The 27,596-nt window shown below is 45.0% G+C and overlaps 1 protein-coding gene across 1 annotated transcript in view; it reads right to left on the reverse strand.

The window, feature by feature from the left end:
• Positions 1 to 27,596, reverse strand: part of ADCY2 (adenylate cyclase 2) — a 387,226-nt gene that overhangs the window by 123,698 nt on the left and 235,932 nt on the right. The gene's annotated exons all lie outside the window — the stretch shown is intronic.

A 27,596-nucleotide genomic window follows, 5' to 3' on the forward strand; every position in this document is an offset into this window, starting at 1 on the left:
TTAAGAAAAAGTATCAAAGAAGGGCGATCTTTGAAACTTTGTACTCATCCTTAGTTATTTGAAACACTGATTTATTGTAGTGGCGCTTGGGTGGCTCAGTTGGTTAAGCGTCTGACTCTGGTTTCAGGTCGTGATCTCAGGGTTGTGAGATGGAGCCCCACAGTGGGCTCTGCGCTCAGCATAAAGTCTGCCTGAGCTTCTCTCTCCCTCTCCCTCTCCCTCTGCCTCTCCCGCTCATGCTCTCTTTCTCTCTCTCAAATAAATAAATCTTTACAAAACATTTATTTATTATAGAAAACACCATATTCTTAAGATATTGTGGCTTTAGCAACTGATATTCAGTGTTGATTAAAAAACATTTGTTGAATGAAATATTTTCTCTGTCTTCCACATTTTCTTTTTTCCTTCCTTTTCATTTATTCATTCATTCAACCATTCATTTATGGGGACAATGTGATAAGAGAACACAGGGGAGGGGAAGCTGGTCTTTGTTCCCAGGCTTACAGGGCTGGTGGGCCTTTGGGCCAACCCCCAGGGCAATCATTTCGGTGGCTGCTGGAAATATCCACTGAGGGAGTAGAGGCCTGCAGTGCATCCTGATGAAGATGAGAAGACCCTCACTACAGCCCCTCCCCAGCCTGCTCTGGGGGAAAAAACAGATGCAAAGCTAACAGGAGACCGAGGGGTACCTATGGGAGGTTCTCAGTGCATCGTAGAGAGTTTTCCCAGGAACTGGCATCACTGAGTGTTGGTCATTTGTTCTGTCATTCATTAATTTATTCACGCATTCAGAAAACATCCATCATTGCCCATTAAATGCCAAGCCCCATCTACTAAAGGTAGATGCAAAGAAGAGTGAGTCAACATCCCTGACACCCTGTTGTTCTTAATCCAGCAGGAAGCCCACCCATGGTGCACTTGCCATCAGATGAAGCTGGAGGAACAGGCCCGTGTTTGAAGGAAGCCACATGCCTGAGATGTGGGAAAATAATAGTCCAGGAGCACCTGCTCTTCATGTGAAACAAATGAGTCAAAACAACACTCCTATTTGATTGGTACTATCACCAACCTCCTTGAAAAAACGAGGCATTTAGGTAGATGGCAAGGTGCTAACAGTTGTCATAACATAAGTGCTGATACTGACATGACAAAGGGAATTTTACTAGTACTTAAGAGATTAAGAAGACACTTTTTATTTAATAATTATGTTCTTACTTTTGTTAAATTCCCCCCTGAAGTTTCCATTTAATTAAAATTAAGAAATAAAATGGAAAAATCAAGAGTACTTAATAAGTTAAATGTCCATATATATACATCTGGAAAAATATAAATTAATTGTACAAAATAATGAGGATCATGTTCTGGGTGATCTAAAATATAACAGAAATGAAATCTACAATGGCATTTAACACAAAAAGTGAAGCGGGAATAAATGGAGTTAAGATGTTCTGAGGTCCTAGGGTTCTATGGGAAGTGGCAAAGCTAGTAATTTATAGTGGAATGCAGTAAGTCAAGAATGGATATAATTTCTACATTAGCAACGATGAGTGACAGAATGTATGACTAACAGGCGAGCAATAAAAATGAGACAGAAATTCTTATTAATCCAAAATAAGTCATAATGAAGAGTCAAAGAGAACTTAAAACAGGTGAAACAAGCAGAGTACTTGACTAATTCTGTCAGATTGGATTTTAAAAAAGACAAAATGTAACTCTAACAATAAGCACATCTTAAATATAAGAATACGGAAACAGAAAATAAGTTACCAAAAAAAGAGATAAATTATGATAACCTTAATGAAAAGAAAGCTTGCGTAGCTAAATTAATATAAAAAAGTAGACTTTGTAGATATTTCAGTCTTCAGGGAAAGGATGCACACGTCCACATACTTTCTAGAATTTTGTGTCTTTTTGAGAGGAGGAAATAACAGTTTTTGCTGTGGACATTGGAGATTTGTCTTCAGATGTGGTTCCTCCCACTCACAGAGACTGGTGATATAAAAGGAAATAAAGGGGCACCTTGTACATTGCTTTATTGCTCAACTCCTGGAGGAGTTCCTGGAACACAGTATCTGCTCTATAGTTATTTGTTGATTGAACGAGTGACCTACAGTGCGTTTTATCTGGGACACATCAAAGACAAATCTAATTTCAAAGTTTCTGTTCACTGTCAGTGGTGACCATGGTGGGGACCCGGGGACCTGAGTACACAATGCTCATGTTTTAAAATCATATTAATGACCTTTTTGGTCACAAATACCAGGCCTAGGCAATCTACACCAGTGATGTTCACACAAAGGAAAACTTGACTATTTTGCAAAGTAAGGGTAGTGATTGCTTTCAGTTTTCCTCTCTGAAAGACTATCACATTGTGGTTATGGGCGCAGGGAATGGAGGGAAGGAGTGAAAGACCCATGCAGAGGGAGGAGAGACCCCAGTTTCATATTAACAGGCTGTAGCTAAGGAGAAAGAGAACATTCCAAGTTCCCCCATGCTGGGAAATGGCTGGCGAACATTGGTAACCACTTGAAATCACATTCTGATTTTATTCCTATCCTAAGCTCAAATTCCCTTCCGTTATTCCCCAACTTTCACGAATTATCTCACAATATAGCAGCATCATGGTAGTCTAAAGTGAGGAGGTGAGTTCAAATTTTAGACTTAAGCAAAAGGCTGAAAGAGCAGAAACCACGACTGACCGTGTGAGACATCTCAGCAGGCAGCCGGGGGCCAGCATAAGCAACACTGGGAGGACGGAAAATACTGAATTCAATAATGGAATAAAAAAATCAAGTAGTATTTGGGTTTAGTAAAGAAACAGCCCCCCAAAAATGGATTCATCTAGAATTCAGAATACCAAGAAACTACTAATGACATGAAAATAGATGTCCAAATTTTAAAACTTGAAAAAAAGTCTGTGTCCTTGTTATGTAAAAATTGAGAGTTTGGTTTATTAGGTTGATGGCTTGGTGGTGGTACAAGTTAGCTCTCTCTTTGATCTAAGTACCCGCGTGGAAAGATTATGGGATTTATGTTTTAAATAAATGACAAGCCCTTTTGAAATCTTGATATCAAGAGTTATTCCATCATCTACTCGTCTTTTGCTACTCATCCCCCAAATACATAAATTTGCCACTTATCTTGAATTCCTCGATGTGCTGGCCTTTGTGACCAACAGAATGGTTTAAGACACATGATATATCCAAGGAAGTATTTAAGATAGATAGACTTTGTCCCTTAAAGTTTCGGACTGAGTTCCACTAAGGCAACGTTGACTCAAACCCATGCCACAGGGATTGAGCGCGCTATAGGTACTGAGGAACACTGTGTGGGATGGTCACTTTCTGTTTATTGATCGATGTACTGGATAGTTGGGTATAAGACCAAAATATTATAAAGGAGTCATTATGTTAAAAATCTACTTCAACAAATCGGGGAAAGCTAGTGAGGAACGTGTGAAATTGCCATCAACAATAATCAGGAGGCCTATCTGCTCATATTCTCTGATGTGAATAGAACAACCCTGGATGGGAGCCAAGGGAGGCATATTGCTCTGAGATGCCATCAAATCTCTGTCATCATCAAAGCAAGTAGACACTGGCTATAAATTTGCAAACTTCTGAAACAGTAATAAAGAATGTTAGCACGTACAATGTAACAGATTATAAATCTAGACCTAGGCTATCTTTTTAGAAATCCCAGTGGAATCTTATGTCTACAGAGAAGCCTGGTGTTTGGCTTAATTTGATTAAGCCCAAGTTTGTGGGGCGCCTGGGTGGCGCAGTCGTTAAGCGTCTGCCTTCGGCTCACAGCATGATCCCAGCATTCTGGGATCGAGCCCCACATCGGGCTCCTCCGCTATGAGCCTGCTTCTTCCTCTCCCGCTCCCCCTGCTTGTGTTCCCTCTCTCGCTGGCTCTCTCTCTCTCTGTCAAATAAATAAATAAATATTTTTTAAAAAATAAAAAAATAAAAATAAAAACCAAGTTTGTATTCCTTCTGATGGGTGACGGATGAGTCAAGGGCCATGAGAAAATAAAATTCACCAGGCCATAATGCTCAAATTACAGAGTTCTGCTCTGTTACCTTACCATGATTACCTGTGTGTGCACATGGATTCTGTGCAGTCTTCTGTAGGATTTAAAACCATCAGGAGCCTTTCCCACTGTTTACACTCGCTTCTAGTCATGCATCTTGTGGCCGGGGCTGTCCTATGTATGTTCCCTCTCCCTTCCTTGGAGGCCACCTGCAGCTTCCTTGTTACAGTTTCATGGGTCTCAACCAAGGAGGGAGTAACTGATGGATAAGTACCCCAGCTTCTGTACTCACATCCCTCAGTGGGAAGATCTGAGCATGCTCCATGCTTCCCTCTGAGGGTCTCCAGCAGGATTGAGCCCCAGAGGCCACCAGTGGCTCCTTCCAACAGCTGACCTCCCTCCCTGGTCCACTCCTTCACTCTGTTACCTGCAACCGCTTCCCAACTAAATGACCCCACCCACATCTGCTTAGGGCCTTAGGGTCTGCTTGGGGTAAATCTCACAGAGATCTTTCCAAGCATCTTCTCTCCTCCTCCTGTCTTCTGTAATAAGAATAGGCTAAATCCCAAAGTTAGCCTTTCCTGAAGGACAGAGTCCATGAACAAAAAAAAAGAAAAGAATCCAATATAGTAATTCTCTTTCAGGCCCATAGCTTCATTTAATGACCACATGTAAATTATGATCTTTATTTTAGACTCAAATGTAGATGGATAACTGGCTTTTTATATGTAGTTACAAAAATACAAGATGTGTGTGTGTGTATAGTATAAGCCAAAATTTTCTTTCTTTTTTTTTTCTTTTTTCTTTTTTTAGTGTTCAAGAATCCATGTGAATTTAGACTGGAATTGAAATTTTAGTAAAAGCCAACCAGACAAATTAAAGAACCCGAGGCTTCCTTACTATCATGCTGTTCGGGCACCACCAGTGGAAGGTAGACCTCTAATTAGAGCTAATGAATGGGGTCTGTGCTTTGGGGTCTGCACATGTCCCCTTGGTGATGACAGCATTGGGCAAGAGGGTGAGCCTCACATAGACCAATGGAACAGAATAGAGAACCCAGAAATGGACCCTCGGCTCTTTGGGCAACTAATCTTTGACAAAGCAGGAAAAAACATCCAGTGGAAAAAAGACAGTCTCTTCAATAAATGGTGCTGGGAAAATTGGACAGCTACATGCAAAAGAATGAAACTTGACCACTCTCTCACACCATACATAAAGATAAACTCTAAATGGATGAAAGACCTCAACGTGGGACAGGAATCCAACAAAATCCTAGAGGAGAGCATAGTCAGCAATCTCTACGACATCGGCCACAGCAACCTTTTTCATGACACATCTCCAAAGGCAAGAGAAACAAAAGATAAAATGAACTTGTGGGACTTCATCAAGATAAAAAGCTTCTGCACAGCCAAGGAAACAATCAAAAAAACTAAGAGGCAGCCCACAGAATGGGAGAATATATTTGCAAAGGACACTACAGATAAAAGACTGGTATCCAAGATCTACAAAGAACTTCTCAAACTCAATACACAAGAAACAAATAAACAAACCATAAAATGGGCAGAAGATATGAACAGACACTTTTCCAATGAAGACATACAAATGGCTAACAGACACATGAAAAAATGTTCAAAATCATTGGCCATCAGGGAAATTCAAAGCAAAACCACACTAAGATACCACCTTACGCCAGTTAGAATGGCAAAAATAGACAAGGCAAGAAACAACAATTGTTGGAGAGGATGGAGAAAGGGGATCCCTCCTACATTGTTGGTGGGAATGCAAGTTGGTACAGCCACTCTGGAAAACAGTGTGGAGGTCCCTTAAAGTTAAAAATTGAGCTACCCTATGACTCAGCCATTGCAATACTGGGTATTTACCCCAAAGATACAGACGTAGTGAAGGGAAGGGCCATATGCACCCCAATGTTCATAGCAGCATTGTCCACAATAGCCAAATCGTGGAAAGAACCGAGATGCCCTTCAACAGATGACTGGATTAAGAAGATGTGGTCCATATATACAATGAAATATTACTCAGCTATCAGAAAGAACGAATTCTCAAAATTTGCTGCAACATGGATGGCACTGGAGGAGATAATGCTAAGTGAAATAAGTCAAGCAGAGAAAGACAACTATCATATGATTTCTCTCATCTATGGAACATAAGAACTAGGAAGATCGGTAGGGGAAGAAAGGGATAAAGAAAGGGGGGGTAATCAGAAGTGGGAATGAAGCATGAGAGACTATGGACTATGAGAAACAAACTGAGGGCCTCAGAGGGGAGGGGGGTGGGGGAATGGGATAGACTGGTGATGGGTAGTAAGGAGGGCACATATTGCATGGTGCACTGGGTGTTATACACAACTAATGAATCATCGAGCCTTACATCGGAAACCAGGGATGTACTGTATGGTGACTAACATAATATAATAAAAAAAATTAAAAAATGAAATAAAATAAAATAAATACAAATCTTCAAAAAAAAAAAAAGAGGGTGAGCCTCAACTAAAAGCCTGTACTGAAATGTGTAAATCAATACGCTTTTAAATCTTTTTTTCCCTTACAAAATGCTATACTCTGAAGGAAAAAAAAAAAAGCCCAATATTATGGCACACATGATAAATTTCAACTCAATTCATAATCTGACAAGGTTAATATTTCCATTAATATTTCAGCTCTTTGCTAATGTAGCTGTGTGCCCTGCCAAATATCGGAAAGCAACCCACAAATGTAAGTACTTAATATACCGGATGTAACCTAGCTACACTCTCCCTCCAAGAACACTGGAGAAATTCCTTAAGGGGATTTTTGGAAAGTCAAGTTGTCATTAGATTGACTGATGCATACCATTACTACTTCTTTCTCTTCCTAGAAAAGACTCTAATGACAGAAAATCTGACTAATTCTGGCATATTCAAAGGTTATCTGATAAATAACTTGGCCTTGGTTTGAGGGGTCTATTTCAACACATTTTTTTTATTAAACCTCCAATCATTATTCATTAGCAATTTTTTCCTAGAATTTGTTCTTTTAAATTGTGCCTCATAGAAGAGCTACAGAGTTAGTAAATTTCAGTGCACTATTGATCAAAGTTTAGGACATTTTGAGCTCCAAAGTGTTTCTAATATAACGAAACAAAGCAGATATTATAACTTTCTATTTTTATGCTATTCTGGAGATTATTTTGGTTGATAGGAAAATCCAATTTAAGCAAAGAAAACTTGTACTTAAATTTTGAGCTAAGATGAGATAACACGTGCGATGCCTTGTGCCTGCAATAAGCCATGCATGTAATAAAAATTTAAATCTGCTGGATTTTTCAAAAGAGAGGAAGACAGTGACATGCTCCTTTTGTAAGATGGAAAAATGTTTTCTCTTTCAAAATTCTTATTTCTATTTCATTCTTGTTTTAAATGCAATTCAATTACATCAGGACGCCAATCCAATGCACTGAACAGAAGGGATATTGTTATAAATGTTTCTCCTCCTAACAGAAAGTAGCTATCAGAATGGAAGACACCGGATCCCTAAGCAGCCACCGGGTTACATGTGGTGGTAAGGAGACAGATGATGTTATTCAATACTGTCCTGCTGTACGAAAGGACAATGTGTCCATTCAGGAACAAATGCTGAGAACACTGTACTCGGAAAACACCTGCCCCAGACATAAAGATATGTCAACACCTTCCCCAGCTCACATCTTCTCTTGCAGCCAGCTTCATGTCTGTTGGGCTCAGAAAATAAGCATCCCCCAGTGGTACCAACCTCCATCATCAGCACATCCCCAAAATTAAGTTCTAGTAAGAACTGCTACTGTTGCTGTTTTCCTGTTGTTAAATGTAGCTTGTTTCTTTTAGGTTCCTCCTTAAAAATTCTGTTTCACATCAATTAATCAGAACACACTGAATACTCTTACTATTTTAAAGGTCTTGCTTCATCTTTCTTTGACTTTTACAAAAAATTCAGTCATGAGATGTACGTATGATGTGCTCTTTAATTCCAGACTTTTTCCCCCACTCGGCAAATATTTATTGCCTACCTTCCATGTACTGGTTCTAGTTCTCAGTGCCTTGTAAGCATCAGCTCACTTCATGCTCCCCAAGGCCTAATCAGGGAGCTAGTCTTACTTTGCCCATTTCTACAAAGAGGAAACTGAAGGCCAAACAGATGGTGGAGTCAGGACTTGAACCCACGGAGGTCTAGTCCATGGTTAGCGTTCTCCTTAACCGGCTTGCTTAGCTGCACCCAGAGAAAGGACAACCCATAGATGAGCAGAAGAATAAACTACAGCTTCGGATAGTGACAGGGAGGGGACTGCTCCCCATGGCAGCGTCTCAAGTTGTGACCAAATCCGCTTTTTCTTCAGTGGGGTGAATGGACCTTTTTCCAAAGGCTGAAGGTGAAGTCTTGAACCTCAAAGCAAAATCACTCTTGCGGTGACCCCATCAGTCTCCTACGCCATCAACAGCCCTCAGCCTCTTCCCAACCATCCAGTCGGATCCCCCCACCAGAATAACACTGGGGCACAAAGCAAATCACAGCTGATATCAAAGATTGTCTTTGAAAAGGGAGGGAGCTGAGAATTCTGGAAGCAACAGCTTGCCTTTCTCTTGTGAACCCATGACTGAATCCTGAAACGGGCATTTACTTTTATCCGCTGTGGATACAAAGATGAGTAGATGGCGTGGAGAGGGGACCCAAGGACTCCACAGCACTGAAGTTGACGTCCCCATTTCTGCTTCTTCGTCTTGAAAAATAAAGTGCGCTCATGCCAGCCTCCAGAGAAAAGCCTCCAAAGACACAGCCTGCAGGTAACACCCTACAAATAGTGTGCCTGCCCTCGAGCAAGGATCATCATCTTGGGCATGGACGCGGTTGATACGGAGAGATATGCCCACGATTTCTGTACCACATCACCTTCTCCGGAAAAGACTAATAATGCGGGAAAACAGATAACAGAAGTGCACTCGTTCTCCTTCTGTGCGTCAAGCAATGTCTGAAGCTTCCTCAGATTGAGTTAAAGACACAAGCAGCGAATGGTCCAGCAAAATTCTCACAGCAAGAAGCTGAAGGGCTGTCACATCCTAGAATTTTATTAAAAGGAACTCAGATGAAATGCCTGGGGTTCAGCCTCAGGAATAAAGGTAGTCTTCCCGCTGCAGCTTACTGGACGGTGGCTTGGTACATTCCCGACCTGTGTCCTCATACTGTTGGCACATGTCATTTTTAAGCTCTATCTCTGTCCTCAGAGATTGCATTCTTAGTAACAGACTGCAGATTTTCGTCCAGGGATTCTTCCACCTAAGTGTCACTCACAGTTCTGTCTTTGGAGACAATCACATCGAATATTAGCTAAAAAACAGTGATTCTTGTTCAAGACCTCACATTTACTGGTACCTGACAAAAAGAAGTCATGGCTTGGAGGTTCCATAATTTAAGAAAAAACATCTTGCAATAAAACTTACTCAAGTTACATGTGATGATAACTCAAGTTTAAATCATACAGGTAATGCAGGAGGAAACCCTGACTTACTGTGTTTTCTGACTCAACTATTCTGAGCGTATATATTAAGGACACATCAAACTTTGACGTTCAGAGGAAGCACACTGGCAGCCTGCGGGCTGGACCCGGCCAGGCAGATGAGCTCTGATCGGCTCGCAGAGGGCACACATGGCACGTGTGTGTAGGTGAAGGAATTTGAACGGGTACGTCCTCCAGTTTCATTGTACGCATTTATCTTCTTGGCATTCAGGGCTGGACGGTTCTTTGCTGCCCTGTGCATAATGGGATGTGTAGCAGCATCTACTCCAGGAGACTGAGACTGGACTTTAGCTCTTAACCGGTGAAATGCCAGTAGAGCCCCCATCCCTGTCTGAGACAACCAAGCTGCCTCTGGGCACTGCCAAATACTCCCTCCTGGGCAGTGGGGAGGAGGTTGGAAATTTCCCCTGGTTGAAAACCATGGCTCTGAATTGTGAGACTTCCCTTTGGACCTCTAACCTGACTACTTTTGCCCTAATGCCCCTGGCCCTGCCTTCCCTCCCTTCCTTCCCACCCTGGCCTCTGGGGTCCATCACTTTAATCTCTTTCTTGACCCCATCCTTCCAGAATGGAAGAGCACACCTCTCTAGGGCACCCTGCAGAAGAGCACCGTGACTTCTGCTCACGCGCCAGCAGCCAGAGGTCATCGTAAGGCTGTCCATCCCTCTCAGGGATGCTGGGACAAGTCTTTAACCAGGGTAACATGTCTCCTTCCTATAGAAGGAGCGAATGAGTATTGGGAGACAAAACAGTGGTCTCGGTCGCAGGCAGGGACTGCAAATACAGCATTTCCACAGCAAAAACCATCACCTTCCCTCCTCTTGTAACCTTAGTCCAGTTAATAGGTAACCACGCAGAAACCTGCTCTCATCCTTCATTACTCTTTCCCTCTGACCATCCCATGTCCATGAAGCAGTGATTCCTGCCCTTCCCACTATATGCAGAACTTGCCCCTTTCCTGGATCGACTGCTCCCTGCCCCCCATCCCGTTCCCGGCCACTATTGCCACCTATCTGAGGAGTGGATCACCTCCTCATTGCGCTTCCCACCTCCTGCCCCCCCTCACGCTTTCTCTTCTGTAGCAGAGACCTTTTTAAAGTGGGAAGCAACCAAATCAGGTGAGTCCCAGCTCTGAACGTTTCTTCTGACAAAGTCCGAACTCTCCAGTATGTTACGTGATATGCTACAGCCCCGCAAACCCCAGCTCCAGACTTTCTTCCTCCTCTGTCTCCTGAACCTGCGAACCACCTGCAGCCCCAGCCCCGCCCTGCACTCACCTCCTCCCCGGAGAGCATGCTCCCCTGGGACCCGGACCACTGGCTCCATCACATGGCTCCCCTCCACGCCCACTCCCTTCACTGGGGCTCTCCCTGCTAAGTGTTCAGGCAAGCTTCTCACCATACACCGCCTCATCACCTCCTCTGAGAGCTGCCCTGCATGCATTTGCCATTCCTGACTTGGGCAGGTGTTGTGCACCGTTCTGGCACCTGACGTTTACCCTTGAAGTCTGCTGGAGCCACCTGATTACTTCACTGCCCAAGGCTGCAGGTGTTGATGTGCCCGAACTGCGCTTTCTTTGATATCATGTCGCCATATGGAACACCCAGCTGGCACACAGCAGACGCTCAGTGAACATCTGTCAGATACGGGAAGGAATGCGTGAACATGCAACTAACAAACACCTAATCAGATTTCCTCTGGGTAGCTCGTTCAATCGCCTGGTGTTTCAGTGATGGAAGTCTGGAGCATACCCTGTCCCCGGCTCTGTCACTCACTGAGTGGAGAGTGGGCAAACTGTACCTTCTTTGCCTCTTGGAGTCCTCCTTGTAGCCTGACAGGTGTTTGAATAGATTTCTGCTGTTATTTCCACTTCTAGATTTCTTCCACTCTGGAAGGTGTCAGAAAGAAGTGGAAAGACATCCTTGACTGTGGCAGCCAAAAAGAAATACATTTTGAATTTTTTTTGTTTTGGTGATTTTTAAAAACCTATGCTTTTCTGTGTTACAAGAAATGATGGGAGCATGTCTATAAGAAATACGTGTATGTATATGATACATGTGTGTAATACACGTGTATATATGTCTATGCCGACAGGTGTCTATACACCTGTAGATACAGATACAGATACCTTTGATTGTGTCACAGCGCCCACGAGTTGGCGTGCATGCACAGATTTCCAGGGCAGCTGGGGAGAACCAAGGGCAGTTCTGTTCTTTCATATATTTTTCCTGAAGCTGTGCTGAAATCTGATCTTTCTAAAGCGAAGGAAGTGGCACCCCTGTTCGTTATCCTGCAGGTAGAAGGCAAGCGCGCACCTAAGTGACTTGGGCGCCAGGCTCCCCCTGCAGCAGACTCCTGCGCTCGGTGTGATGGGAGGGGCACAGCCCCAAACAGGGTGTGGAGTGCAGAGCAGGGGATGAATGACTGATGAACTGCAGCCTTGCCCACGTGAGAAAGGGGGCTGATTTCCTGCCAGGAATCAAAAACTGAGATCAGCGTGGGGATGAAAATCATGGCTAATGAGAAGAGAGGCGATATGACATTAAAAAATATTTACTGAGTAATTTGAATTCCAACATCAGCATATATAGGCTTGGGAATTCTCAGCTTGGCCATGCCAATAAGAATAGTTGTCAGGCAGTAAACAGATTTTTAAGAACGCTGAAGGGATAGGTGATAAAGCCGATATCTGATCTAAATATTGTACCCTGTGCAGTGATTTCTAAGGAAAATAGCACCCTCCCCTCCCCAGCTTCTGGGCCTGTGTGGACCTGAGCTCGAGCCTGGATCAGATCAGGAATATACTTCAGTTATATACCGTGGCCAAATGAATCACCCCAAAGCTAGTAGTTTAGAACAATCATCCATTTTTTCCCGTCATGATCCTGTGGATTGGTGGGGTGGTTCCTTTGTGGTTTCGCTGTGGGCCAGTCACGGGACTGCACTGACCGGGAGGGCTGGCTGGCTGGAAGGGCCACTGTGCCCTCAGCTACATGGCTTCTGGCAGGCATCTGGGCCTTCTCCTCCACATGGTCACTCATCCTCCGCGAGGCTGGACTGGCTTCCTAATGGTGATCTCAGGGCAGCAGCCCCAGAAATGAGAGGGGACCTTCAGGGCCTCATAAGGCCTGAGCTCCAAACATCCCAGAGCACGACTTGCCCATGTTCTTTTAGAAAAAGTGAGAAACAAGCCTGTCCAGGTTCCAGGGCTGGCGGGGGATGGCGGGTGGTGGTGGGAATGGCGGTGGTTTTCGCTGGACAGAGACTGGAGGGCAGGGCCTCCCAGCATGTATGGACCCAAAGGTTAAATAATCTCTACAGGCCCTGTAGGCTCAGCCGTGTCCACGAGCAGCCCCAGAGCCCAGGCTCAAGTAATGATCAGGGAGCTCTTGGATTCCAACTCGACTTCCTGTGGATTCAACATGTGTCCAGCTCTACACACCACTTGCCTCTCTTCTTTCTCTTGTCCAAACGCTGGCTCCGGGCTGGACTTGCGCTCCTTCAGGGAGACTCGGGAGGACTGGCTCTCGGTGAGGATGAGGCGAATGCTACTTCATTGCATCACTGTGTCCCCGTTTTGGCTTCTACCCTAGATCAACACTCAGCAAATAATTCTTAGAAATGCCTTCAAACCCATAAGACACACAACGGAAATTCAGCAGCTGGTCCACAAATGCAGTGAGTCACTTTTAACTTATTTTAAGATCGCTTCAGACATTAATCTGTATAAATTAGCTCAGACAATGTGGGGGGTTTTCAAAATTGATGCTGACTCCTTGTCACAAAAATAAAAATAAACAAAAATTGGGTAGGATTGAAATTTCTTTTAATAAACAGTTTTGAAAGGAAAGGATAAAATTAATGAAATGGCATTCAGATATGTGTCATGATTCACTCTAGAGTGGTCCATTGAAGTATCTGCGAACGTTCTGTTCTCTGTTCAGTGATTTTACTAAAACGCTTCTCTGGTAGCTGATAAAAACATACAACACCACACTACCCAAAGCAAGATGTTCTTTGCATATAATACACGCAATTATGATTGAGCAGAATATCTGTAAAAGAAGGAGCCAGATTTTCAATTCAGTTGATGGACCTTAAGCTTCTTATTCAACTTGGATTCACAATCGAGAAATTCACATAAGATGTTGGATCCTTATTCATGCTTTTTTGCAATATTGCAAAACTATAAAAAAAATGGGGTTTTAAAGGACCATGCATTTAAAAAGTGAAACAGAATTATGTATTAACTTTCCAAATCATGGTTTCCAGAAGATCATAATGATAGCTGCTCGCATTTACAAATGTTCCACGGCAGCAGAAAGGTTTTACCCATCAGACCGTGCACCTGCTGGTTGTAACTTGCTGATGGCATCCACGCAACAGCAAAAACAGTATTCACGGTACGAAATGGCCTAGTGAACTCATTTATCCCTCCTTCAAGTCTAATCTTGTCCAGGATGTTCATGGTCCCATCCAGTCCCCCTAACGGACTTGCCACCATTTCGTTCATAAAATTCCAGAGATGGGTCTGTTCATTTCTCCCTGCATACTCTCTCCTGTTACACTCCCTGTTTTGCTTTGTTCTTACTTCTCCTTGAAGATCTACCCTTGCCCTTCATCTTTTTTTTTTTTTAAAGATTTTATTTATTTGACAGACAGCCAGCGAGAGAGGGAACACAAGCAGGGGGAGTGGGAGAGGAAGAAGCAGGCTCATAGCGGAGGAGCCTGATGTGGGGCTCGATCCCATAACGCTGGGATCATGCCCTGAGCCAAAGGCAGATGCTTAACCGCTGCGCCACCCAGGCGCCCCTGCCCTTCATCTTTAAGGGAACAGAGAAGCCTCTCCCGAATGGGGTTGCTGTGGGATTAGAGGAACAGATGTTTACAAAGGCTTAGCACAGTGCCTGGCAGGCAGGAGGCCCGTACATGTTAGCCTCGGTGATGGCAAAGTCTCCTTGGGCTGGTACAAACCCATGTGCATTGTGCTTTTCTCTGAATTAGGACTGGTTTTATAGTCAGTGATGCCCGCTGTCATTAATTATTCTCTAGCTCCTTCACTTTGGCTGGTTTGCCCAGTTATAGTCTCAATGACTTGAGGGACGAGGGAGGACGGGCAGAGATAACGCATATTATTTACATATCCTTTGCAATTCTAGATGTTTATTACACTCATCAAATGATCAGTAATTATGACTGCATTTGTTGATGACTCTAAGTTGATGAATAAGATAGGGGCCAAACTTAGGTGTCATGTTAAAACTAGTGTAGGGCAGGACCTCCCTCCCACAACACCTAATAAAATAGGCCAACATTTATAAAAAGCAAGAAAGAAAATTCACCAACTACAGCAATGACACAATAAAGGGCATGACCCAGTATCATAAACTCCAAAATCAATAGCCTGGAAGAGACAGAGAAGATTCCAGAGCTAAGGAATGAGGTGGGGTAGGCTTGGATCTTAACCCTTCCCAACCTTCCACACAGTCTCACGGAGGAGACAAAGCCCAGAGAACCCTTACTGGTGTCCACAAACCCGAGGAGAGGTGAACTAATAAGCATGGTGACCATGGCATGGAGGAAACGGTATGACGTGCCACTAGTTTAAAGGGTGTTCCTTCTAGATCCCAGATAAATTAGGGACAATGCCCATCACCTCCATAAGTGATACCTTGGGGAGGACTGAAGAGCAGTGGGGTCAATCCCATACCATAGGTGGGGGCAGCTGGAAACAGACGCACGGAGAGGTGGACACTAACCTTAGGGTCCCCGCAAGCGGGGGACAGAACCCGAGGAACGGTGCTTCCTCCTATCTCACCCTGCAAGGACAGATGAGGCATAAAGAACCAAGAGTGCTCAACTACTAGAGGACGTTAAGTTATCGAGGTGGGTAGGAAGCCCAGAACGAGTCCCAGTGGCCTCACGGACACGGCTCAGGGAACGGAGCATCCTTCAGGATACGGCCACTGCCCCGGGGTCTGCCCTCTGTGGATTCACCTGTGAGTCTCTCCGGCTACTTCGGACTGTCCCGTCGCGGCTCCTCCCGATTCCCCACCTCCTGCTCATTGCCTATGGCTTTTGCTGTGGGGCCTCACTCTACAGCAGTGGCGGCAAGCAGGGACGACTGTACCCTGACTCAGGGGTACGTGTTGGCTGTCACGCTGGAGGATGCCACCGGCTTGCGGTGGAGGGACAGCCGGGACGCCACCACACGCCTCTCCGTGCACAGGGCAGTCCCACGGCCAGGAAGGAGCCGGCGCCGGGGGCCAGCACCGAGCTGGAGCACGCTCGCCCACACCCAGCATCCCACTTTGGAGCCTGTCCGTTACCTTGTATGTGTTTAAAGTTTCGTTCTGCTTCAAAAGGTGACAGAATAAGTCGGCCGATAAAATCACACCATACTTCTGGTCCTCTGGGAAGCACCGAGCTCACAAGCCTTGGAGGGTCACCCTGAGTTACAGACAGAGGCAGAGGCAGGCATTCTGGGCGGAATGAATAGAGACTTGCCACCCTGAGTCGTGTGGGCCTGCCCAGATCCTCGGGGCTGACAGGAGGGATGGACAAGCAGAGCCACAGAGGGGGCCCCCAACACGGCCGTATGACACCGTCTCAGTGTGCGGGGGCTGCTGGACCAAAGCACCACGGCCCGGGGGCCGAAGCCACAGAAACACATTTCCTCACACTTCCAGAGGCTGCAAGTCCAAGATCAAGATGTCCCAGGACTGGTAACTCCTGAGGCGTGTCCTTGGCTTGCAGAAGCTCTGTCTTCACCTGTGTCCCCTCTGTGTGTGAGACAGCGGCTCTCTTCTGATCAGGACACCAGTCAGACCGGGTGAGCACCACTTTACCTCAATTTCACTTAATCTCCGCACTGTCGTACTGGAGGTTAGAGCTTCGACATGTGAATTCGGGGGGCACAATTCAGCCCCTCGCTGAAGATGTCCTTCGTCAGTAGTACAGAGGAGAGTCCTTGGCCAGGAGCCATGCCCTCTGTGGAGGGGTGGGATGCGGGCGTCCTGGAGCCTCGCAGTGAGGCGGGGGCGTTGCAACCTTGGCTGGAACCAGAGCATGACCCGGAGCCTCCATCCGCAGAGTGCAGAGCAGGGCCTGGCAAACTCCTTCTGCAGAGGGCCAGGCAAGCCATCGCTTGGGCGCCGTGCATCACCCCACCTCTGTCAAAACCACTCAAGGCCACCATCGTGGTGGGAAAGCAGCCCCAGACAATGCGCAAACGAACGAGGGTGCCTGGGTGCCAAGACTCTATTAGTGGGAACCGAAACTTTAATTTCATATAGTTTTCATATGTCATGAAATATTATTTTTCTTTTGATTAAAAAAAAATCACTTAACCATGTAAAAAGGATTCTTGGCTCAGGAGACTGTACCGAAGCAGATGGTGGCTGGATGAGATGTGGCCCTTGGGCTGCAGTTTGAGGATCTTGGTAAAGAGAAACTTCTCCTGGAAATCATGCTTAAAGGCATGGCAGACACGTTGGACTTGTCATTAACAATCAAAGTAAGAACAATAAAGAGTATATCCTTCCCGCAAAGGGCACTGTTTCATTATTTCGGTGATCTGTCTCTCCTATGTTACTCAACATGCTGGACTTTCCAATAAAAGCCTTCAAGTGGATCTTCTCGGAAAATACCCATTTCCAAGTTCTCATTGGGTTTTCTGCTGAAAACGGCACAGTGGCTCAGTGCACAGACTCGGGTGTCCGGAGTCTGGAAGCAAATCCCAGCTCCCCAACGTGCTCCTGTCTCGATGGTACTGGCTTATGGGGGGATGTGGTCACATCCTGGATTGAAGTGGCTGGTTGCCACGGAGGTTATCATCTTGCCGCCTGATTCAGGATGACACTGGGGCAGCACGGTCACTGTGCGCCAACCAGATGACGGAAATGCATGTCTGAGCTGGCCACTACTTTGCATGGGACTCCTAACACCTTTCTGGGCCTCACTTTCCCCACCCTAAAGTGGAGGGGCTGACCCAATCCCAGTCTCCTTTTTGCTATAGAAGCTGGGGAAGCAATCGTTCCAGAACACTTATTTTTAGATAAAGAAAAAAAAAAAAGTCAACTTGAGTTTAGCTGCAAACAAAAGTATCTCATTTCCCCACTCAATAGCTAATTCTCTAGCAGTCAGAATTCAGAACACATGTTGCTTGATTTACGGTGGCAACCAGCAATTTGTGTGAGAAAGACTTAATTTAGAAGAACGCACATGTCATTTTTTTTCATAACCAAGTAAGAGTTACAATTAGTTTGATTCATATGCTGTCACGATGCCTCCACCACATGCAAAGTGAACAATACAAAGTTTTTAAGGCAGCTCTTTGATAGAGAGGACTATTTCTCGGTTGTGTAATTAATACTAAACATAAACCCTCCTCCATTTTCCTCTTGAATGTCTCATGCCCACTCAAGCATCATCTCCTATGAGGGGATCATCCAGTAGGAAAACCACTGAAGAGACGCACTTTTTACTGAGTTTTGCTCTGTAATGCTCTACGTTTGGGCAATTGCCAGAATACATAAAAGCAAAACGTTCAAAATAACCAACAAAATTAAAAAAAAAAAAAAAAGCCTCAACTTTTCCTCCCATTTTTACCCACTTCTTAACATGTAGCAAATTTAAAATAATATCATTTCATCAAAAGCCAAATGACTCAAATGTTTCCCAATGTTTGATTTAGAAATCAAAGGGACATAAGAATGGATTGAAAACAAGAACGGGTAGGCTGCTCATGACTCCCTGGTTCTAGTGGCAAAGTTCCTCCCGTGCTTATCCTCTATCAGTCATACTTGGAAGTTAGGTAATTAAAATCACAGAAGGACTGATCAGGAAGAAATAAAAGAAACTACCCACAGCTCCGATCTTAAGAGAAGTTATTATAAGGGACATGGCATCGTGGATAAGGGGTAAATGGAGTTTATTTTAGAATGTGTGTGTGTGTACACGTTTCATACACCATTGAGAAATACACTCCTGGTACAAAAATCAGGTCTGTGTTTTCTATTACAAAGTGAAATCACAGGATAATAGTATAGGTTTTCAATAAAGCCATTCAGTCCAATAATATTTTGCCACAAAAATGAATACATCAATTATTCTTTTAAAAAACATGATCCCATGTGTTGTCCATAATATGCACTCAATAAACATTAGAAGGATGAACATTATTCTGAGATTCCAGCTTAGTCCCATCTACCTGGGTGGCAGAAGTCTCTTCAGTTGGATAAACACGGAGCAGTCAGATGCGCTGGAAAGGGGGAGTTGGGGACGGCCGTCTTGCACAAGTGCCAAGCCCCCCTCGTTCAGAGAGCACAACGCTGGGATGGAAGCCCACAGCTCCTCCGGTGCGATGTGCCCTTCCCCTGTTACATCTCCTAGTCTACACGGCCTACCTTCAGCTTAATTGTGCAGCGTTTTTCATATAATAGGCACTGAATTAAAACTAACTCATTAGAAACCACAACATAACAGTAGTGACAACTCCTGTGTGCTGAGTGGTTCCTACGTGCCAGGCACTGTGCGTGAGCCGCCACGGTGCTAGGGCGTCATAATGGAAAATGACCCAAGCTCTCGTCGCCTGCCGGTGGCAGTCCTTTTGGGCTGCCCACGCTTGACTCATCTTCATCATTCATTCCTTTGGCTCCTCCTGTTTTTGTTCCTTCTAATTCTTTTTCACTGTCTCCTTTTAAGAAGTACCGCTAGTTCAGGTGATTCTCACAGAAACCGTGAGACACACTGGTTCCTACTGCCAGGCCCGTGACGTCCACTAATCCCGCCTCCCAAGCCCGAGTCAGAGTCAGATATGTTTCAACATGTGTTCTGGGAAACCAGTGGAGCTGGGATGGCTTCTCATTCCAAAGTCAGTGAAGACTGAACAGACATCAAGCCTCTCATCACAATTCACATCACCACTGATCTCAGAGCACCTGGCTTTTCCAGGGCCATGTGGGTCTCAGGGGACAGCGAAACAGAAGAAAGGCTCTGATGGATGGATCCCCCACTGCACCTCAATGGCATATTTTCTTTTCTTTTCTCTGATTAAAAAACACCTTTGTTTGTTGGGTCATTATTTCCAAATGTGTGCTTATTGTTCTTAATTTCTCCTGATTTCCCCCACCCCGTATAAGTCAAGGTCCTCCAGAGAAAACAGAATCAACATCATGCATGTTACTTATGTCTGTACCTGTCATAACTTTACAGAGCTCTGTGCACACATCTATCTACAGCTACCGATCACCAGTCAATCACCGTCATCATCATCTATCCTCAGCTTCACTTTACGGAACTGGATTTTGCGATCGTAGGGGCTGGCAAGTTCAAATTCCACAGGGCAGGCCCGCAGGCTGGAGACCCAGGGAAGAACCGGTGTCACATCTTGATTCCCAAGGCAATCTGCTGGCAGAATTCCCTCCTCCTCGGGGGACCTCAATCTTCAACTGATTGTAAGAAGCCCACCCACATTATAGGGGGTGATCTGCTTTACCAAAGTCTACTGATTCAAATGTGAATCTCTTCAAAACACCTTCAGCAAACTCTAGACAGAAGTTTGACCAAACTGCTAGGTACGACGGGCTGGCTGGTCGAGTAGACACATAAAACGAACCACTGCCCCATGCTTTTAGAAAGCTGAAGTAATGCAACGGGCATAGGATAGAAAAAGTACTGAATCTCACCTTCATAGAACTTTTCACTAGAGCGGTTTGTGGAGGAATCTAGGACATTATACACTGAATTTTAATTTCTTTTTCTCCGGAGAAATAGCATCCACAGGCAGCCACAAGCAAAGAGGGAGACACCAATCTACAGAACTCAAACCAATCACAGGGCATCGTCCCGCACCTCTGGTATCATCTGTAGTGGACTCGCCGCCCCCCCCCCATCCACCTGGTCAACACTTAAACATCTCCTTTCCGAAGGAGGGAGGGGGTGAGTAAGCAACAGTTTCATTTTTACTCTCCCTTAGGCCTAGGGAATACTTTAGTTTTAATTAGTTTGGTTAGTTACAGGTAACAAACAGTTAATTCTCGTGAGTGGAAGGTCATCGTACAAAATTATTCTACATCTGAGACCATTACTGTATTGCCCTACCCACATCAGTACAGTAGGTGTTCGTTCCAATCGAGGAAATGGCTTCTCTCCTCTTCAACAAGACTTTGGCAAGCTGGTTTATTATTTCAGAAGAGAATATTATCGTGTCAAAGTATTAAGAGAGGTTGATGAATCATAGTAAATACTGAGCTATAATTATTCAGAGAAGAAGTGTCTTTTGGAGTTTGGACGCAGATGAATAGTCACCGAGAACACAGGTTCTCCCATTCTGAGATCTCACGAAGACTCATATTTCGGGATGGTCTGACAGTGGATCACACGGTCCTTGCCAAAGCATCTTGTACTTGAACAAGGCATGGAGAAGGCTGATGCGTCTCTCTCCCAGCCACAGAAATCATCCTGCCATAACACCACATTTTCTTTGTTGGAGTTTACAATCTTCCTCATTAGGGAAACGCAAAGCCAAGGGGTCAGAGAAGCAAACGACTCTCCTTCGGACAGCTTGTGAGACAGGTGATAGCCCCGAGCATCAAACGGTTCTGTCACCTGCGCTGGCAGGAGGCTTTTCTCCCTCCCTCCATACACCCCTTGATAGATACGTGATGACCCCACCAAATGCCAGAACCGTATCTATGAAACCAACCCTGCCCGCAGGAGCTCTTAGTCTGGGTACAAGTGCTCAGGCATGAACCAGATCCTAGCAGTGAACTTTAGTGCTTTCTTCAAGTTACGTTCCAAGCTACAGAGGCGACACAGGAGGGAAGATCCATCCAGGGGACGGAATCAGTGAACAGGACCCACAGTGGGACAGAATGGAGCAGGAACCTGGAGGGCGGGGCGAGCCCCAGCACTCGGGCTCTGTGCGGCAGGCGAGAAGGCGGGGCATGTAGACCCAGACACCTGGGACTAAAATCCCGGTCCCTATATGCTGTGCTGTGATCCTGGCGACTTCACGTATCGGAATCTTAACTTCTGTCCTCAACAATATAAGTCCCACCTACTCTGCGTGTTGAAGTTGCTAATAAAAACATGGAATGTTTCTGGTGTGATGTGGGCACTAAATAAATGCAGCCGCTACCCTCCCAGGCAGCCCTAGAGAATGGCATCTCGAATGTGTAGGCAGCACGTGGGCCCAAGGGGAGGTGGTTCCTCTCCCTCCTGCAACCTGGAAAAAGGGATATAAGATTTGTCTCTAGGAATTATACCAAAAAACAAACACAAACAGACCCAGCACAGACCTCTTCGAGAGCAATATGCTGCAGAATGGCTTGGCCTGTCAGAACGCAGTGGTGGGCATCCTGCTTTAGGCAACAATGGGCTTCCTCCATGTAAATGACAGATGCTCTGCCTTCCGCTTTTGATGCTTGGTACACGGGAGTCTGCTCCCAAGAATGGGTTGCATGGCTGGGTTGCTGACAAATCAGGTGGCCGAACATCCGAATTGAAAGGTAAGCCCTGGCTGAGGAGAAAGGCTCAGCCGCCATGTGGGAGGCTAGCTCGGTGGACATCCAGGTAGACACCCAGGGCATCCAGGGGACACCTGTGATCACTCAGTGCAGCAGAAGGTGGGGGGGAGGGCAGATGGTAGGGCAGTACTCCTGAGCACAGAGTGTCTCCTTTTGATTGCTGATAAAGAGAGCCTTTCCTTATCGTCCCTCTTTGAAAGCAAAAGTCTTATTGGAGAACAGAAATAGCTCTTTCCAATTGAAGTAGAATTTTAAAAATGAGTTTTCAATTCAGCAGTGAGAAAAAACACAACTCGCCCGTTTTCAGATTGAACAATTTGCAGCTCTGGCCCATAGGTTATTTTGTCCCATCTTTTGCCATTAAGTGCTTTTATTAGAAGTTTTATGAAGAGATTCTTTTAAAAGTTTCCTATAACCTCAATTTTGATGGTTTCCATAAACAGAAATTGCTAGTGTTACCTTGAAAAACCATTTCTACTTTATAGTGCATTGGCACACTGAACCTGGAAGCTTCCAGCTAGTCTGGGCTCAAAGAAATGGACAGGCTATTTTAGGCATCAGACATCCACACAGGGCCATCTCCAAAGTCATCCTTTGAAAACCATCTTCCAGCCCAACCTGCTGAGTTCCTTCAGATGCCTCTCACACCCCTGCAATTCCCATTGTAAAGAATTTCCAGGTAGCACAGAGCAAAATTTCCTTCCGAGAGAGTTCTAGGCTATGCAAAACTCTGTGTAAGGTGGCCTCAGGCCTTTGTCTTTATCTCAGAGTCCCACCTGGCAGAATCTTGACCCAATGCATTTGGGCCTGCCCGGAATATGTGCCCTCCACCAGCCTCACGTAGGGCTCTGTCCTATGGGAGGCTCCCACTGGTCTTCCAGAAGAACCGATGTTCAAGGATCAGGATCGTTAACATGGCCACATATAAATGAGCCCCATTCCAGGCCCTTCGTAAGGGCTCTGAAGGAACATGCTTCATTTTTTTCTTGCACATGGGATCCCATCAGCCCACTAATGCAGCAGCCACGGTGTTGTCCGAGTCTCTCAGTTAAAAGTCAGAATCCTGAGGTCTTCTGGTGGGCACTGGGGTCTTGGGCATTAGGCTAGAGGCTCCAAGAGTGAAGTGTTACAAATACAAGGAGCAAACCCAAAGACACGAGCCAACTGTCACTTTGGAGTGAATGGTGACAGTGCCGGGGTCTCTGGGAAATGTGCGTCTATGCTTTCCCCCAGGGGCAGGCCTGGTGATGAGTTGGCACTGCTGTATCAGATCTTCTTCCTCCTCCTCCTCTTTCTTCTTCTTCATGATCTTCTTCCTTTTTGCTAAGTCTCTATCCATCTGGAAAGTATGTGCCTAACTCTATCCACTGCAGTCATTTAAAAGATACTTATTAGTAGCTTTAGTGATTCTAATGATACAAATGCCAGGAGATTACCATAGTGACATATTCATAGCGTCTAGCTCTTCTGGATTATTCGACTAGGCCTCCAACATCTACTTAACCCAGTTTAATGTATTCATATACTAAATACTGTTTGGTTGTCTCTGGCTAATTCAAACTGAGTATGTGAATGTGCTGAGTCATTGCCCCGAACTTCTCTGCAGACCTAAAGAAGTGTGGTCCACGTGGGGAGGCAGACCGCAGGCCACTCTTCCAACAGTTGATGGTTTGGGCAAACTCTGACCAGTCTCCTGCTTTTCCTTCTCTTCCGAAGTTTCTGACCACGTTTCCAAGTACGGCAAGAGTACTTAGCACTTTTCTGTGCTCTTGTTGTCTTCTAAGAAGCCCTTAAATTAAAAAAAAAAAATCTTGTCTTCTGGAAGATTCCTTACTCAGACCTCACGACTGGGGCATACCACCTGTCGGGGAGATCTGTGAAGATCCTTACCTGGACGCCATCCAGGTAAGCGGGGGCTCAGGACAGACAACTTCCAACCCAGGCGGCCTGGGGATAAAGGGAATAGCACTCTGGGTGAAGTTCTTCTAGACCTAACATAAAATGTGTTCCAAATCATGTGAAACGCTAGTAAAACAACCATGGTCCCAGCACTATAAATTAAAAATAGAACAGAAAACACTACAGCTGCAGTGCAGGGCTGCCAGCCGAGGCACGAGGGCGTCTGTCTGTTTTCTGGGAGGGCCGGGGAGGGAGAGACCGGGCTGCTTCCAGGCTGGTGGCAGTTTCACCGTGGGGGAGGGGCAGCAGCTGTTCTGCGCACTCACAACAGCTGGATGAAGAAGTCTCAGCTGTGCTTCTGCCTGTGTCCTTGGAATGAGATCTATTTGACAACGGTCTCTTGCTTCCAAAATACTGCTCGCTGCTAAATTTTGCACATTTGCCTGATGAGAAAATGATTATATCCTAATATAAGGAGTTCTCTTTTCCCTTGGACCCCATCATCGTTTCCCTAAAGTCTGCCATCTTCTTCTGGTTTTGGTGTAGGAGTGTGCTGGACTGACATCTTTTATATTACAACCTGGCTCGTGGTTGTTCACGAAGATGATAAGGCCATGCATGGTAGACTGAAAATGGCCACCCAGAAACATCCATATCCTAATTCCAGGACCTGTGGAAAGCAAAAAGGACTTTGCAGATGTGATTAAGATAAGGATTTAGGGATGAGAAGATGATCCCCGATTATCCAGTTGGGCCCAATATAATCACGAGGACTCTTATAAGAGGGAGAAAAGAAGGTCAAAGACAGAGAAAGGCAGTGTGACCGTGGGCTCAGAGAGAGAGCTGGGAAGATGGTATGCTGCTGGCTTTGAAGACGGAGGAGCCCTGAGCCAAGGTGTGTGGGCAGTCTATGGAAGCTAGATTTGAAAACAATTTCCAGGCTCAAGATGGAGTTGCTCCTGCCCAGGGGGCCACGATAGCCAACAGAAATTTAAGTAACTCTCATGTCTCAGCAAATGTGCTGCTTGCCCAGAAATGCAGTATACCCACTCACCAGTCCACAAACGCCGAGCCACCTCTGAGCTCTCCACGTACGCCCTTGTTCCTTCTTACCCCAAACAAGTTGACTGTGTGGCCCTAGCCAATCAGACAGCATCTGCTTTCCTCCTCCTTGTTCTTTATTCATTATCCTATAAAAGCTGCCTGCCTTCTGCCCCATTCTGCAGTTCTCCAAATAGAGACCGCCTGCTTTGTGAAGTGTTAAATAAAATGTTTGTATCACCTAAATTGTCTTCTTCTATCATTTTTTAACACTGGAAAAGGCAAAAAAAATAGATGTGCCCCACCCCCACCCCCGAGCCTCTAAAAGAAACAAGCCCTGCTGACCCATTTTAGCCTTCTGACCTTCAGAACTGAAAGAGGATAAACTTGTGTTGTGTCGAGCCCTGAAGTCCATAGTGATTTGTTACAGCACCAATAGGAAACTCATACACTACATTAGAAATGAGGCTACAGGACCGGTGGACCCGGGTCTTCTTGGAAAGGAAACCGATGGGTGCAGATATGAACTTCGCACAGTTGGTGGGGTGTGGGTTGGGGGGAGGGCTGGTGAACACACGTGGGATGCAGCTCCTAATGGGGCCGTGAGCACCTGAGCAGGTCTCCTCTGCACTGCCCTTCAGCCCTTCTGACCGACCACAGACCTCAGGCCCAGAATAAATCTCCCAGTCTCTCCTTAGCGGGACATCTTCTAGTCATATCACCTCTACTAATGCTTACTTAATATGACTAATAGCATTTGCCAAAATAGATAAAAGAGAGACATATCTCACCCCTTATTATGAGGGTACCCTGATGATTTCTGGGTTGGGGATAAGGTTTTCTGTAGAACAGGGATTCGTAGGGTGTGTGAAGAACATATGAGAAGTCCTATTTACTTATCTGTTAAAATTAAAGGAAAGGCATCCAGCTATTTGATATCTTGATTGACAACACCTTCTTGAGGTGACTGCCCAACACAGGGCCATCACCCACAACGGAGGGTGCACCGGCGGGAAGAGAGGGCTTCCTGAGCAGAGCGCTGGAGCTGGCACCCCCCTCTGGTAAGTTAGCTCCTAGCACATCGCGACAGGTGGTGACGCACCTGCTTTAGAATGTTTTGTGCATGGTTAATTCTACAGAGAGTGAAATCTGTGTAAAGCGTCAGAATAGGATGGATTTTCACACCATACAGTAGTGTTCTAGTTAAAAGTCATTAAACTTCAAGCGGCGTTATCTACTTATTTATTTTTGGCCAAAAGTATGGGAGTCCAAGTTTGTTGATCTTTCCTTCATGTTAAAAAACCTGTAATATTATATTAGCTAAGGGATGTTTTTGTGCACACGCGTGCATGTACACACACACACACACACACACACACACACACAATCTGTCTTCTCAAAGCAAAACTTATTTCAACCATGAAGGAGAAATGATTTTTTTTATAAGAACACATGTTACAGAGAAACCACTTGAAAAGCAGACAGTTAAAAATTTCTTTTTATGTGATTTTCTTGCCAAAAACAATATATGAAGTCTCATATTTGTACATTTGTATTCCTTGGAAAGGAATTTTTAAATTCAGTTAAAATCTCCCAAATGAAGAATCAGTACATCTTGAACCCATTTGCTAAAAAATAAAAATGCAATACCTTCTGGTTGATTTGCAAGGAGAACTGATTGACATCAGGAAAAGATGGAGAGTTTACAGCAGAATTTCATCAAAAATCTCTGGGTAAGTGTGGACAGGACTGAAAAATGACTGTAATGATTTAAAGACCCAGTCACCGATTCTTTCATTTGGATCATTTGGCCATTAAATCAAGTGTCAGAATAGACTGAACTTCAGTATAGAACTTAAAACTGTTCTGTTGCAAGGTGCTAACCAAAAGCTTCCTAAACAACAAAGCACCTTCCGTCGCAAATGCTCTTATCAACAATATTAAATAAGAGTCTAATGTATTTGTGAACCATTAAAAAAAGTAAATTAACTTAAAATACGTTCATTGTTTTCTCTCAATTCTAATTTGTATTTGTAAAGTACATAAAATAAAAGCATATATATTTTATGAATAAAGAAACATCATATCAAGGCACGTGGTTAAATTTTTTACCCTGAAGTCCACACAGTTAAAACCAGTTTATTGCCCTCGCCTTAGAGCTCTGCCTCCCTGCCCAAAGCACCCTTGCGGGCTCCCAACTAGCAGAAAGAAAGAAATCCACTGCCTTAGGACTTGGGGAAAGTCTCACATGAGGTAAATATTTATAGAAGATCGATGGTGTTTGGTGTTGGGGAGAATGAATTCTGCCTCTCCAAGCACGTGGAAGGATGCCCCCAGCCCCTGCCCCCTTCTGCTGCCCCTTCTCATTTCTGTGCTATGATGGTTAACTGTATGTGCCAACTTGGCAAGACTAAGGTGGGCGGTTGTTTGGCCGAACACTATCTAGATGTTGCTATAAAGTGTTCTTTTTAAAGATGTTATTAACATTCGCAATCAGTTGAAGTCAAGCAAATTACCCTCCATAATGTGGGTGGGCCTCGTGCAAT

This window comes from Ursus maritimus, unplaced genomic scaffold (assembly GCF_017311325.1).
Source record: "Ursus maritimus isolate PB19 unplaced genomic scaffold, ASM1731132v1 scaffold_15, whole genome shotgun sequence".
NCBI classification, from domain to species: Eukaryota; Metazoa; Chordata; class Mammalia; order Carnivora; family Ursidae; genus Ursus; species Ursus maritimus.